The 15,407-nt window shown below is 38.5% G+C and overlaps 1 long non-coding RNA gene across 1 annotated transcript in view; it reads right to left on the bottom strand.

Annotated features, from left to right (window-relative positions):
- Window positions 1-2,451: 2,451 nt before the first annotated feature.
- LOC113979089 overlaps window positions 2,452-15,407 on the bottom strand; it is a 47,054-nt gene continuing 34,098 nt past the window's right edge. Inside the window, exon 3 of the long non-coding RNA XR_003537713.1 lies at window positions 2,452-2,572. This is a non-coding gene — a long non-coding RNA (uncharacterized LOC113979089). The remainder of the gene's footprint in view (window positions 2,573-15,407) is intronic.

The raw sequence follows: 15,407 nt of genomic DNA, 5'->3' as shown, positions 1-15,407 counted from the left end.
GTTTGGTTAGTGTATCTCCTTCACAGTTTGATTTTTATTTCCTGTGCAGGGTATAAAGCTGTCAACCTCAGTTATCGTTCATGAAAAAAACGATTTTGGTTGTTTTGCTTTCTTTTGTATTCATAGTCTCTGCTAAGAACAGGTTCTTAGTGATCAGCACAACTGAAAGGGATGGGCTCTAGCAGGGAGTCAAATACAAATGGTTATACCAAAATAGATGCAAATCCATGTGGTCATCACCTCTTCTATGAGAGAAGAAAAACACACTGAATGAGCAGCAACAACACTTTGGGAGTGGTTAGAAACATTTTCTCTACTCTGGCAAAAAAATAAACAGAAAGCAGTCCCTCATTCAAACCAATGCCCAAATTCCCAACAGCAGAGCAGGTAACCGAAGTTTATGCCTCCATCAAATTGTGGGAATGGATGCATTTTGAGACAAGCTGACGTGAATTAGTGACAAGAGTGTGTCTTAGCTTGTATCTTATTTTTGCTGTCATGCCAATCTGGCAGGCTGTGCCTGAGCTGGATTCTGTCCTCGTTCATAACAAAACTGTTAACACAGCTGCAGCTGCCAGTCCAGATGTGCCTCCATAGTCTCTGTGCAGTTCCACGATATCCTTCCCTTTAGGGATATCCAGGGAAAGAAAAAAGTGATAGGAACTGAGGCATCTGATGGCAATGAAGTTGCAGAAATGGTAAAGTAGGAAAGATTTTGCCCTGCTAGAATTTTTGTTGCAGATGATGTTACTTGTGCCAGAATAAAAATGGATTTTCAGATGCTAACACTGGCAGTAGCTGAAAGCAATGGCCATTAGGAAATTCCTAGCGCATTTTGCCTCTGACCTGTGTGAGCAGATACTCCAAACTGTCACAATGTTGCTTTCACTGGTACAAGTTTCAAATCATAAGTGTTATTTAAACCTGGAAGCATACACACTGCTGATTGCATGTGAGGTGCCTTCTGCTGCCTGCCTACACTTCAGTGCTTTTCGTTTCCACAGTGGGGTGCACTCTCCAGGTATGAGTATCACATTAAATCCTAGTAGAAGATTATACAGATGACATAAAGTACTAAATTACTGAGGAATGTGCTATGTAGAAAGAGGAAAAATGTGAAGAAAAATGGCACCAAAAATATCACATAAAATTTCTCATACAATAAAAACTTCCCCAAAACCTGTAGTTATTCTTTCCAAAGACTAAAAGGCGCTTTGACCTTGTCTTCAAAGGTAAACCCCAGAGCATCTCATAGCAAACCACAGTATTTCCCTCTATCCATATCTTTTTGTCAGGAGTGCAAAAAACATGAAAGCTGTCACTCTGGCCTAACATGTCTTTGGAATAGTCATTGGTGCAGAATAAGGACATTAAAAGTATTAAGCTGAATTCTGTGATTTAGACACAGAATCAAAGAGAATAAAACACTGAAATGAAGGATTAGATCTACACTACACTACTGTATTAAAAAAAAAAAAAGTATAAAAGACAAAGGAAGAGCCAAGTCATCTTTGTTTGACAGCAACTACACACAGCTGTTTTCTTTTCTGAAGGAAAGGAAGGGAAGAATGGGAGTTTGTTTGTTTTTTGGGTTTTTTTTTTTTTTACCCCAAGTGAAAGTGCAAGTGGAAATTTGAGATAAAGATAACTTAATTATACAAGTGGATTTTAGCTCTGACAGAAAGGTTAATGATCCAACACTTGGAAGTATGCCAGGACACATTAGTGACCATAAGCAGTCATAAATTTGGTTTCATATTCAAGTGAAAGAAGCCCTGCAGTATAGCATCTCTTGTCATCCTGGTGAAACATTGACTATGTGATGAGTTGGGAAAAATAAAACCTTTGTATTCAATAACATCCTTTCATGTGAGAGCTGAGTTGAATCTGGAGATCACCCACGTGAATCCCAATAGCAATCCTATTTCAATTCCAATATTGTATCATTATTATAATTTTCTTGTTGGGTTTGTTCTTTATATCCAGAAATACAGCACTCTACAGGGATAGTAAAGGTCCTGATGTTCTGCCTCAAGTTGTGTTAATATCAATAGTACATGAATTCATTTGTAAAGGGGACAGAGAGAAGGGACTAAGGCCAGCTACCATATTGGAAAATACACACTACAGCATTATATGGAAACTCTGGAGAGGGGAAAATGCTTCAAGAATTTTTTTTTTTTTTTTAATATTGAGAAAACTGAGGCCAACTATTCAGAGTGAAGTTGGTGAGAGGAGAGGAAAAAAGTCCTGTCACCGTGGGTGTAGAGGTTGCTCACAAAAAAAAAAAAATAGAGACCTGAAAAATGCCAAGAGAAAAAACAGCAGGTCTAGAGCAGGGGAGAATAAAGAGTAAGCTGACAGACCAGACAAGAGAAATGAAACAGTCAAACACAGGAACTAAAAGAAGAGTAAAACCCAGAGAACTCTGTCAGTTTAACATAGCTTTTAAAGTGTCTAGCTTGACAGAACCTTAGGAGAAAAAGATTATTTCAGTAAGAAATACTGCTGCACAAGGAGTCCAACAAGGAGGCCTTGGCATGTTGGACCTGGGAGGGACCTCTGAACAGGCCTGGGAATGACATAAAGAAAGGTGCAGGCTTAGATTAAAAAACTGCATAGTACTAGCCCAAAAATCCCAAACCAAACCATTACAATACAGATAGAAAGACAGATAGATCAGAAACTGCAGATGATAAACAGGAACTGATTTCATTAAATAAGCACTCAGCCTATGATAAGCAGGATATTGCTTGGGCAAACAGTGTACAAGTAAAACCTTTTCAAGAACAACTATATTCAACAGTTATCTCTGTTTATATTCTCTGTAAATATACTTTCCTGATATATGTCACAATAATAGCTCCTAATTTTTCCCTTTCGCTGGATTTACACTTTTGTAAGTGCATTGGCTTCATCAGTGGGTCTCCCAAATTGCCTCAGGCTACATGAGAGCAGCTCATACCAACCCAGTGTAAAGGAACATATTTCCACTGTAACCACTGCAAACATAATCATGTTTCACTCCTACTTGCAAATTCCTGGAGCTCCTTTGTGTCACTTTTGATTTCTGAACCCTTTCAAATTTACTTGCATTCCTTCTCATAATTTCATTGGAACCCATCACTACTTGTAGCAGAGCACAACAATGTATATTTTCTGAATGATGGGAAATACAACCCTCATGTATCCCCATACAAGCCCTGAACAGTCCACCTTGACCCTGCAAAGCCCTTAGTTGAATTTTGTCCAGAGCAGTTGTTTTTAGGTTATTGGACTCAATCCCATTGATTCTGGCTACCAGTAGACCAGAGCTTTGGCTTCCCAAGCACCTCTTCCTCATGTCATTAATTACTTATTTTCTAGTTTCCAATTTTAAGCTCACACAAAAGCAGCCTCTGGGATATGGGTCCATTACAGCTGCATCCCATAAACACCAGGATGTGCCTGTCATGCCCTATGAGGTGCAAGCAGGGATCAGGCCGTGCACAGAGGTCACAGTGAAGGGGTGTCTGGGGTGCAGCAGTACCTAAGCACAGTGAGCTAACTCCCTGCTACCTCTCATTGCCTTCTCCAGCTTCCCAGAGCTGTGGCCACTCCATTCTCTGCCTAGTGCCTAAATGATACAACTGCCTGTCAGTACCATAGCACCAAGGTTAATAGTTATATTTGCAGCATGAGTATTTTTCTCAGTTCACATCAAAATTGGTATGTCCTGAAGAGCTGGTCATGTATTCTTTCATGCTGTAAATGCCTCCCCCCCTCCCGACTTCACTGGGAAACTTAACTGAACAAGCAATGTGACACAAGAGTTTCAGTGTCAGCTTCAAGAGTCAGGGAAATTTAAAAAATGCTTTGATTCATTTTAGTGGCCCTTAGACAGTAAACTTATAATTATTTCTATGATTATATCATGCAGATTTTCATAGCTTACAAACAAGAGTCATTTATGCTGGGAAAGACCAGTGATATTTTCTATGTTTCTCTCCATGTTATCTAGCCTTACTAAAATTATAGTTGCTATTCTCTGCCTCTGAAATAAACTGAATATTTAAACGATATAATTCCAGTCTTAAATTTTGACTGAGTTCTGGTTAATTAATCTTCTTCCATTCCCTATCTCTCCTTGGCATTGAGAAAGCCTATACACAACACTATTTGTATTTCACATGTATTTCACATGTATTTCACAGCATGAAGAAGAAAGAACTATATAACAAAAATTTCACTGTTTGTTGAGAAAAGGAGGATCAGGAGCGATCTTGTTGTTCTCTACAACTACCTGAAAGGAGGTTGCAGCCAGGTAGGGTTGGCCTCTTCTCCCAGGCAGCTAGCCACAGAATTAAGCTACACCAGGGGAGGTTTAGGTTGGATATTAGGAGGAATTTCTTCACAGATAGGGTGATTAGACATTGGAATGGACTTCCCAGGGTGGTGGTGGATTCACCATCCCTGGAGGTGTTTAAGGAAAGATCGGATGTGGCACTTGCTGCCATTGTCTTGTTGACAGGGTGGTGTTGGGTCATAGGTTGATGATCTCAGAGGTCTTTTCCAACTTAATTAATTCTACAATTCTGTAAAAGGTTGATCTCATGTTTGTGTACAAAGACGGGAGGAAATCTGGTAGACATTTGTCAATATGATGTAGCTGTGTTTAAACAAAGGACTAGGAAAAAATATTAAAAATAGTTATGTTGACACTATGAATTTATGCTTAACTCTAAACTAAATGTCATTTTGATGAGAAGTAAAAAAGTTGAATTCATGGTAAAGTCATGAAAAATGTGAGCCTTTGCTGGACAGGATGGCAACTATATTGGTCTTCTGCCTTTACTGTACTGTCATAGCCATGTCTGGGGGTGAATTGGTTGGGCTGGAGCTGAGATGGATATCCACCAGTCCATGGCTGTGCCTTCTAAACAGCCCTCAGTTTACTGAAGTGATTCCTAGCACAAATTAAGCATGAGCTGGGCCTTTTCCTCTTATCTGTGAATGGCAGAAGCGTCAGGTAATAGGAAATGCCTATGCTTCTCTTGAGGAAGTATTTAACCGAAGAGACACTAGGCGCTGTGCAGAGGTACAGTGAAAAAAATGCAGGTGCAAAGCTGCTTTCTCACTTCCTGAGCAAGGTGAAAGGTCTTTGTATAACTTCTTTTTAAAATGATTATGCACAAAAACTATGAATAAATTAGGAATAAGTTAGCAACAGACTAACCAGGATATGCTCAGAAAGACCTTATTAAAAAGTCCATGGATATGGCACTTCAAAAATGGAAAAATCCGTTGTTGCCACTTTTTGAAATTCCTTCTTGAATACAGTCCTAAATATAAGTGCTTATTGTTAACTTGAAAAAAGCCTCACAAACCCAAACCAACAAAAAGCTGAATGAGAATAGAAGAGAGTTTGAGAGCACAGTTCTCACTTGCACTACCCCATCTTGCTAGCTGGATGGAGGTGTCAAATGTAAAGGATAAAGGTGGAAACAGGAAGGAACATTTTCCAGAAGCTACTAATGGTAGTGGCACTTAATCTGTAGACATTAACTACACACAAAAGAGCTAATGTGTGGATTTTATGAGGTCTGAAAACTCTGAAAAGCTGGAACTTCTGAGAGGAGTGGGGGGGGCAGGGGTAGCCCTTTAGCATCAGAGACATTATTTGTTTCAGGCTGAGCATGCAAAAACTGAGCCCTCCTAAATCTGTGTGCAATCCTGAAAATGCTGACTTTCACTTTTTAACCCTCTGCTAATTTGCCAAAGTGATTTTTCATTTCCCAGCTTCCTGTACCTGCAGAATGTACCATGCTAGATGACTGCAGCATCTCTAGAGAAAATACCTTTTCCACATACAGAAACAAATGCTATTGAGCTGGCAGACTGAAAGGAAAGAGTTCACTTTATGCCTAGAGACACCTGCCTTGGGCATCACGTCCCTGACATTCAGCTTTCAGTGCCTGTGGCTTTGCCCCTCCTGGGCAGTTATCAGCCATCCTCTGTTCTCATATTCCACATATCTGCCAACAGATGTAGCAAAATTAAACCCCATCTGTTGGATAATGTCTTGAGTTTCATGTCCTATTTAGCTCTCTTTGGCCTACAGTCTCCAAAGACAGACTTAAACTGCTGGTTTGCCTACAGCTTCAAGCAGAAATACGTGTGTGTGTGTGTGTGTGTGTGTGTGTGTGTGTGTGTCTGTCTGTCTGTCTGTCTGTCTGTCTGTGTATGTGTGTGTGTGTGTGTGTATGTGTGTATGTGTGTCTTCCTCTGAAGTAATTTTCCTTGTCCCCTGTTTACAACAACCAGGCACTTCAGCACAAACTGTTTTTGACTGGGGAATAATGTGTGTACCATGTGGGAATATTTAGCACAAAAGATGTTCACTTTACTGGAATTTGCATAGGAAAACTCTGCCCAGAGTCCTGACTGGGGAGCCTCCTCTGATCTGTAGTAAGTGCAAATGGACAAACAAATTATTTCCATTACTCAAGACACTGTGTGGAATTTGTACAATTTCAAAGCTAGCTAGAAGGAGGAGTTTTACAAAGCCTTGGGGCAAGGTACTCAGAGATGTTGTGAAATGCCAAAAGGATTTCTCAGTGGGCAAAATAAAGGTTATGTTTTAATAGAGGAGAAAGATCTCAGATAATCCAGAGAGATCTTAAGGTTTCCTCTCACTGCTCACCACTCGATGCTACCAAAACATATGTTTTGTTATCTCTCTGGAGACATGAATTAATGCTGTTTTTGGCTGTCAGTTGGTTTCTACTGGTTTTCTTCTCTTCAGCAATCACTGTCCTAGAGATATCTCAATTCTCACACAGGAAAGAATGTTTTTACTGATAAAATTCCCTTAGGAACAACACCAAGTAGCATTCAATTCATCCAAAAATTATGCAGGCATGTTATCAAATTATTAGCTATTTGGACAATGATGAATCTATATATAATCGGGTTTGTTTGCTTGTTGGGTCTTTTTTTCCTTGTTTTGGATTTCAAGAAGCAAATCCCATTTCCCTTCAGGCTTCTCTGCAGGCCATAAGAAGATCTCTCCTCTGCTTCTACCCACATCCCTATCCTGGAAGCTGTCACTCAGCTGGCCGAGTGAGACAACAGCCATGGAACCAGTCTTGCTGGGCTGTGAACAAAGAATTTTTTCTATTTGTATTAGTGGTGCTAAGCAAATGTTAGTATTTTCCTGATAAGAGCAGTTCTTAGTAATGAAAGAAATCATGTGGTAGGCATGAATGTCGGTGTGCCATTAATCCATTGAATGGGCAAACTGAAGAGACAGTTCAGGGGCCAGTGCCTGACTATTCCTTGCTCTGCCAGAGCAGATTTCTTCCCTATTTGAAAGAAATTATATCTATTCCAAAAGATAATGCAATTGCTTGGTTTTCTGTCTCTCTGTGCCCCAGCTTGAAATTCATAAAGAAAAGATTCCCTGAAGTTATTTAATATAAGTGGTTCTGAGAAAGCCGGAAATCAAATACAATAGGTATTTTCTGGTACCAAAATGTTTCTGTGGATGTGGAAAAGGATTAGATGATCTTGTTAGCTCCCTGCCAGACCATCTCCTATGATTGTATGCAATCAAAAAAACCCTAGTCACTCATCCAATACTTCTAAATATTCCACATTTCCCTTTTTTTTCTGTGTACTACTTCTGATGGCAGAGAAGGGTGACGGTTGTTTTTTAAGGCATGAATTGAAAGACTGGAGTTGTTTTTCATTTAACCCAAGCTATTTTACCAACTCTTTGTGGCTTCACTTTTGTAAATTGTGGGTCATTGAGTTGTCAGTTCTCTTGCTCTTTGGGTTGATTTGACCTTTAATGTTCAGAAATTCAGGTGTCCGGTATTTAAGCCTTAGCTCCAGCTGCAGCACTGAATTCCTCTATAGCTATTAGCATATCTCTAAAGCTTCCCATCTCTGCTATCACTGCCTCTAAATAACTGCTACCATTTCTTCATTCGTTAATGTCCTCTGCTCTTCACCACTGGCCAGCTGTGAAATGCTGTTCCTTGGACACTAACCAAAGGTTTCTAGGGAGAAATATAATTTATAGGTTTGTATTTATCTATGGATTCTCAGATTAATCCATCTTTCATATTAAAATTCTTATTTAATGTTGTATATCACAACTTGTCCCACCTCCCAAAGCAGAACACCAATGCCATTGTCTCCATTCCCTCCCCTTTGTCCTACACTGTCTTTCCACCCTGGAGTCCCAATTGTATGCCCACATTTTCCTTTTCCACTTTCATAAACCAGGACCCCAGGTTTGGGGTCTAGATAAGTAATAAAATATAAATCTTGATTATAATCTCCTTTACATTTGTTGCCACTTTAACTATGCATTAATTTCAATAAAATTTGTGGTGTTATTTTGGAGCTGATGTAATTAAGACAAGAAACCTCCTCTTTCTACAGAACTAAGTAAATTGTTATCAGATGACATCTGCATGCTGACATGTGTGAAGAGAAGCAGTGCTCCCAGCTCACCTTGCATTTGGCACTTGCAGGAGGTTCTTACCTGACTGCTACTGCTCACATTTTTTCCTTCAGACCAAGACTCCATTTTTGTAGGTTCAGACTCTCAGTTAAATTAGAAAGCTATTATAGTACTGCAGAAAAATCGTAAGAACAAATGAAGTTGTCAAGTGCTACTGTATCCATGCTTATTTTAATTTTCAGTATTAATTGTGGCACCTTTGCTTTAGATACTGTGGTAGGAAGTCAGGCAGGGTACAGCCTGACATTTTAGTTTCAGATTTCTTTATTTGTCCTACTTCCAAAAGGACTTCAAAAACCCTACATGTATATTCAGGAAAATACATTTATTCAGTATTTCCTCAAAAGTTAAAAAAAGATGAATTCAAATCTTACAAATTATTTCCCTCTTTGTGTAGGATAGTTTGGGCTTTTTATTCTTCTTCTGAAAGGGGAAAAAAAGTTGATAGAAGAAATAAAAATCCTAAAAACTTAAGAAACAGAAAATAATTTAAAAGCCATTCTGATGACTCCTTAGCTGTGGTCCTAAAAAAAATTGTTAGCAGTTCAAGCTAAACAGAATTTTAGTCTATTTTTTTAACTAAAAAAGGCTTGTTTTATAGGTTCTGCTCAACAGGGGTGACTCACATTTACTCCATACTTCATATCTTCTACTGGTCACGCTTTCTCTTCTGACTTCCAACACAAAGGCGCTTTCCCAACTGGTTTGTAGGTCACCTGCTTTGCTTCCCCTTTGACTTTACTGTACAGCTCTTCTCAGTTTTCACTGTGCTTCCTCCCCCTTCTGCCCTTTTTCCTTCCTTAGTTTCTAGAGGGCATTATAGTATTATTCCTGCTCGCTTTTCAGCTATAGAGAGGTGTATATTTTTAGCAGACATATCTCTTCTCATCTGCTTGGAGGCAAGTGACCATGATGGTGGGAGGGCACCACAGACAGACTGGATCATCATGCTTCCCAATGGCAGCTTAGTCTTTATGTTCTTAGCCTTGGGATGGGTGGCAGAAGGAGGAATCTTCCTGATACCCACCCATGTCCAGTGAAGACTCAGAGGAAGCCTTCTGTCAACACCAAAACCAAATTTCAATAAAATCATACTATGTGCTTAATTTAAAACAGTAAGATTTTAAAATCATGACAAAATTGCTGTTCATTTTGCTCTTTACACAGTCTTATCAGATGTCCAGATAACAGATTCAAACCTTTTTTTCCACAGTTATGAGATACAGAGACCTTTTTGTTTCCTTTTGTGACAAAAAAATAGTTTCTGATCTCACATTACTATAGAATATGAAGCACTAAGTAAAATATAAAATAAAATTTTAAAAAAGAGTGGGTATTGTTAGCACTCAACCTGGCTGAAATATATAGATTCAGAGGCAGTGAACTGGTGCTTGTGCTCTACATAGCTGAAATGAGAACAGGATGCTTACAAAATAAATTAAAAAGTCATGCAAAAAACCCTAGTTTTTCTACTTCATGGAATTGTAATGTCAGTATTAGAACTATCAGTTTAATATGTATGGACTGTTTATCATGAAAAAAAATCATCATTTTGTTCAAGCAGGGAAATGGCTGTCATTCAGTAGGTGGGACAGACTGGCCTTTCCACAGCACCTGGCTCAGATGTCACCTACTCAAGATGTCAGATTACATGGATAGGCAGGTAAAGGGACCATAATTGTAGTGCAATTGCATTTCTTATTTAAAAACAGGGCTTTGCAATATGAAAGAATAATGAAGAGGACATGCAGAAGATAATATTCAAATTAAGTTGAAATAAGTATAATGAATCAGGCTGTCAAAACCTAAGCTCAATGCTAACCTAATACTTTCTTAAACCTGAGCATTAGGATTTCAAACATTTTATACATACTTTTTTTGTATCCTTACTTACAAAGTGGACTCAATCTTGTATTTTTTCTCGATAAATATGCAAAAGGTGAATGTGTTTCACCACATATGGGCTTTCTTTCACATAATTTGAAGGATGTAGTTATGCAAGTATTATATATGCAATGAATAACTCCAACAGGAACTATTGTTTAGTATAGTTTAGTGTCAGCGATCTGACAAACTGACTGATAAGCTAGAACTATTTAAGTAAAAAATAATAATAATGATAAAAAGGCAGAATAGCATCTTTTATAGAGATCAAAAGTTCATCTTTGATTCTACTCCTAATTATACTGTCATGAATAAGGAGCAGCTCTGACAAAACAAGACTGGGGGAGCAGACACTTGCTGTTGAACTGTGATAGTCCCTAAAAGGAAAACTTCAGTACTTTTGTTATTTGCATTTGTGTTTTAATGGCATTCTTTGGATTTTCATGTTTAGTGTTCTATACAGATTTAACTGGGCTCTCAGGCAAAAATACATAATTATGAAGTTTTCTAAAACCTGTATTATTTAATTCACTGACCATCAATTTGATAAATACCTAATTAATTGTCTTTGTTTTTTTTAGATCATATCACTGTTATGTTCCAAAAAGAGCTGCTTCAGTCTTTTGGGTAAATATTGAAGTTTTAAAATAAAGTTAAACAAGCACTTCAATAGTGCAGCAAACACATTAAAATACCTTTTTTTCTTTTTCCCTGTTGAATCCTGGCTTGCCATTTGTTGCTTTTTTTACATGCTTAACACAGAACTGAGATCCCAGAACTGCCTGTGACAATGCTGTGGAAATCACTTGGTGTTCGAAGCCAGAAACACACAGATGATCCTTCTCCACTTAATGCTTACATGATGAACGCATGCTTTGCATAAGAAGGCAAACACCAAAATAACAGAATGGAGCCTGACAAGGAATAACATTATTGCCATTGCCGTGTTTACTCATTGAGAGCCCTCACAAACACACACCATTTCATGTCCTACAGACAGGGTCTGAGTCACTAGGAGGCTTCTGGAAGGGAAAAGAATGAAAACACTCTCCATTTTCACTACCTGACACAGAGGCAAACTACATTTGCAAGCCAGAGTGCCTGGCTGAGCTATCAAGTTGTCTACCTGCTTACTTATGGTTTAAAGCATCCCAGCTAGGAGAGAATGTCCCCTCAGTTACACCAACTTAACTTGCCAGTTTAACTTGCCGTACTATGCACAAGCTACGCACAAGCTCTGCAGCAGGTACATTGGCTGCATATTGCTCCTACAGTTGATGGTCACCTTTTGCTGAAGTGTGTACAAGAGAATATGGAGGACAATTTAGGCAAAACAGATTTTATTGGACTGGACGTGCATGCACTGAATGACAGAAGCACTTTTCTCCTTATTACCATCTTATGCAAGCTATACTATAAATCTCTTTTTCTAACCTTTTAGTAAGGTTAATAATACATGAGATCTTTAAGATTTGTATTTTCAGTTAACCTGTACAGGCCTTCCCCCAAAAATCAAACTCCTGTAAATGCAAAGATGCTCCCTGACTGCTAAACAGATATATTTCTGATGATCAACGTCTGCTCCTGTGAACACGGTCATTTAGTACATTATATTTTATACAATATTTGCACAGATCTGGAAGGCAGTAAGCCATTTCATCTTACTGGGTTACAGCTGTTCCTCCATGGCTTCTGAGCTGAATACTCATTAAGTCATTCTGATCAACAAATTAATATGTGTGTTTTTTTAAGGACCCACTCAGAATGCTAATTTTAGGAAGATATTTGAACGAGGAGCAAATTTTCTCTATATGCAATTTATATATCCACTTGAAAATATGGTTTTGTAATGAAATGCTGAGAGATCCTTAATTATTGCAGCTTTAGTGGTGCCATTATAATACTAAAAAGAGACCATCTAAAGGATAATTCCCTTCAGCAGAGATTTGCTGACTACACACCTGCTTCAGCAAATGAACACAGAATAGTGTCAAAACATCCTTCTGACTTAGTGCTGCTTTCCCACTCTCTTGGTCTCAGTGTATCTTGCACATGACTGACAAGTATATCGGCAAAATAATAAAATGTGTGAGAAAAAACGTCTTCTAGTTAGTGTTTCTGCTGAGATATTAATTCATTTCACTTCCTATGTGATATCACCATTATGTCTGAGCAGATTTTATGAGAAGGCTCACTGAAGTGAAAATCAAGCCAATGAATTGCTTAATATGAAATAATGAAAACCAGATATAAAAGGCTTTCACAACTGTTGTAGAGCTTTAATTGTCAAGCTGATGTAAATTCAGAGCACTCCTAAGTAAAGCAATGCAGAAAATAGGATCACTTCGTGATAATTGGTTTTAATTAAATAGTGACATAAACATCTCTGTCCTGCAAGATACTGAGTGAAACAAAGAGTTTGCAAGGTAAAAGTCAGAATTGCTAAAGAGTGTGAAAATGCAAGTGCATTATCATTTTGCCTTCTGCCTTGTACTTGAGCTGTAAGTGCTGAATGTATCTTGCTATAACCTAAATAATCAGTATTGTTACAGTGGCATTTGTTTTTGCTTGATCAACAAATGCTTCTTCACTGTACAACCTCAAACAGACTGGATATGACTGATTTCATGTTTGAGCCTCTCCTGTCATTGTACTGTAGTAATGCTCGTAGTGCCCAGTCATGGGTTTGGAGACCACTGAGTTAGCATGTTTGTCCCTTGACTTGTCATACTCCTGCTGGGGTGAAATATGCCCACAGACAAATATCAGTATGATTTCTGTGAAACACTTTGTGTTCTCACATTGATGACAGCACTTAACAAATATAAAAGAAGAAAAAGTGTATAACACTTTTCCCTCTAGCTGTGTACCAGAAATGCTGAAAAAGATTTGAGAAAAGTATTTTGCCTTTTCTCTATATCTAAATCTATGACTTTGCATCTTACATAACAAAGCAGTGGCTATAATGCACTCTGTAGAGTCACTCATCACCAGTTGTTTTTTTATATTGCTATCATATGCCTCAGTGGATATTTAGTATTCAGAACTGATAATGCTTCCCACCCACCTTGCTCTCATCTTGCATTGGTGGAACCAGTCAACCTGTGGATGCTGGAAAGGAGAATCAAGCCCTATATTCCTAAGAACACCATGCAGAATGGCACCTGTTTTTCACATTATTTAAGTTCCATACAGCCCACAAGAACTGAGAGACATATTTAACCAAAATTCAGTGTTATATAATAAAAGTCATGCAAGAAGGAGGGGGAAAGTGTCTACTCACACTGAAGGGATTATCAAAGCTTCATTTTATGGAATTTAATTTTTCATTATGTGCTAAGACTTAACTAACCTCCAGGATAATGATCTAGAGCAGAATAAGTTCTGTTCCAGTAATCACCTAATTTTGGCAATATTTCTTATTTCAACATACACTTTTAGCTAAAGTAATTTTTAGATTTTTAAGCTAAAAGGTAACTATTTTGAGGTAAAGAAAGTGGAAAAGTCATATTAATCCAAATCCTCCACTTAAAAAGGTGCCGCAACAGAATTCAAGGAAGGAAGGAAGGGATTGTTCAGGGTACAACAAAGGGAAAAGCTGCATGCTGGCAGACCTGGGCAACCTGTACCCCTTGATCCAAACTGAGGAGGGAGAAAAACTGCTCTGGACTATGCTTCTCTTTTCAAAAGACCATGACACCACTCTGATAAAAGCTAAATTCAGTCTTTTCTAGCTAGGTCCCTGCCCTTTTCTATCTACTGCCAGGCGAACTGGTGCTCAGCTTAGCTAAACAGCAGGAACCAGAAGAAGATGCTCCAAACAGCACAGAGATTCCTGCAGAAGGGCCTTTGCTAGCACAAACACTCTTGCACAGAGTTGCTCCTGCTCCTGATTTTTCCCTGAGTTAAAGTTATAGGGGTCCAGTCTTTGCTTTCAGAAACAAGACAGTTCTTTGGCTGGAAAGGTAATCAACACATTACACACCACAGAGCTGAAACACTGTATGAAAAAATTGCAAAAAATGCCCTTAAGCCAAGGGCAAAAACCTAAAATGAGTCATATAAACTGTGAAAACTCCAAAGGCTCTCGTGCTGGTAGAATGTAGTACCAGCTGGTGCTGGTACAACAGCGTGAGCAGAGTTTGATGTCATACCACCACATCACTGGCCAAAAGACTGCTTAGACTCTTGCTTTCCAGGCTGCATCATGATGTTGAGAAAAGGATCATCACAAACTGTGGGAGAAAAATAGATCTGTACTCCATTTTTGCAAAATGTTTATGAAGCTATGTCTTGTAATTCAACCATCCAGCTTTGAAGGGCACAGTTGTTCCCTGTGCAGGATGTCCTTTGGCAGTACATGAGTGCCTACTGCTTTTGGTCTGACAAGAAATTGGATTTGACATCCCTGAGTAGCTTTTTGTGGAATGTTGAATTCCATCTTGCTTGTTGAAATGTATGGTTTAAAATGACTGAAGAATAATGTTTGATAGGTTCTATTTAGCATTCACGTTTATCGATCTCAGGGGAACCTGCAAGAGAGAGGTCCATGAGGAAGGTAACAATTCATAAAGATCAAATGTAACAGTGTGCCTAATACTTAGTGGCAGAATCAATATCTGAAGGACTTTCTGTTTTGATGCCTTTGAATGATACCACAGAAACCTTCCTGCTACAAGGCTTGATGAATGGACTCAGAAGGGGTGATTTGACAAACGTGGGTGAAAATGAACTCAGAATCTGGCCTCCCTGAACAAGACAAACTTTACTTGTTACATTCACGAAGAAAAAGGAACTACAGGGAATTTGGTTTTATCCAGGGCACTCCTGTTTCGATTGATCTGTCTTGTCACATATTAGAAATATGTTTTAGCCTACAAACAACAACATTTTCTTTGGAGAGGTTTCACTTAACTAGCTGACTTTGTTGGAGACACAAAAAATTTCAACCAAAGTTAGTATTCACTTCTGAAATGGCAAAACATTCTGCAGAACACATACCTTTCTGTTT

Source organism: Neopelma chrysocephalum, unplaced genomic scaffold (genome assembly GCF_003984885.1).
Source record: "Neopelma chrysocephalum unplaced genomic scaffold, ASM398488v2 Primary Assembly neopelma1_382, whole genome shotgun sequence".
In the NCBI taxonomy this organism is placed as follows: Eukaryota; Metazoa; Chordata; class Aves; order Passeriformes; family Pipridae; genus Neopelma; species Neopelma chrysocephalum.
The sequence above is the reverse complement of the archived record's forward strand: the minus strand, read 5'-3'. Positions and strand labels throughout refer to the sequence as shown.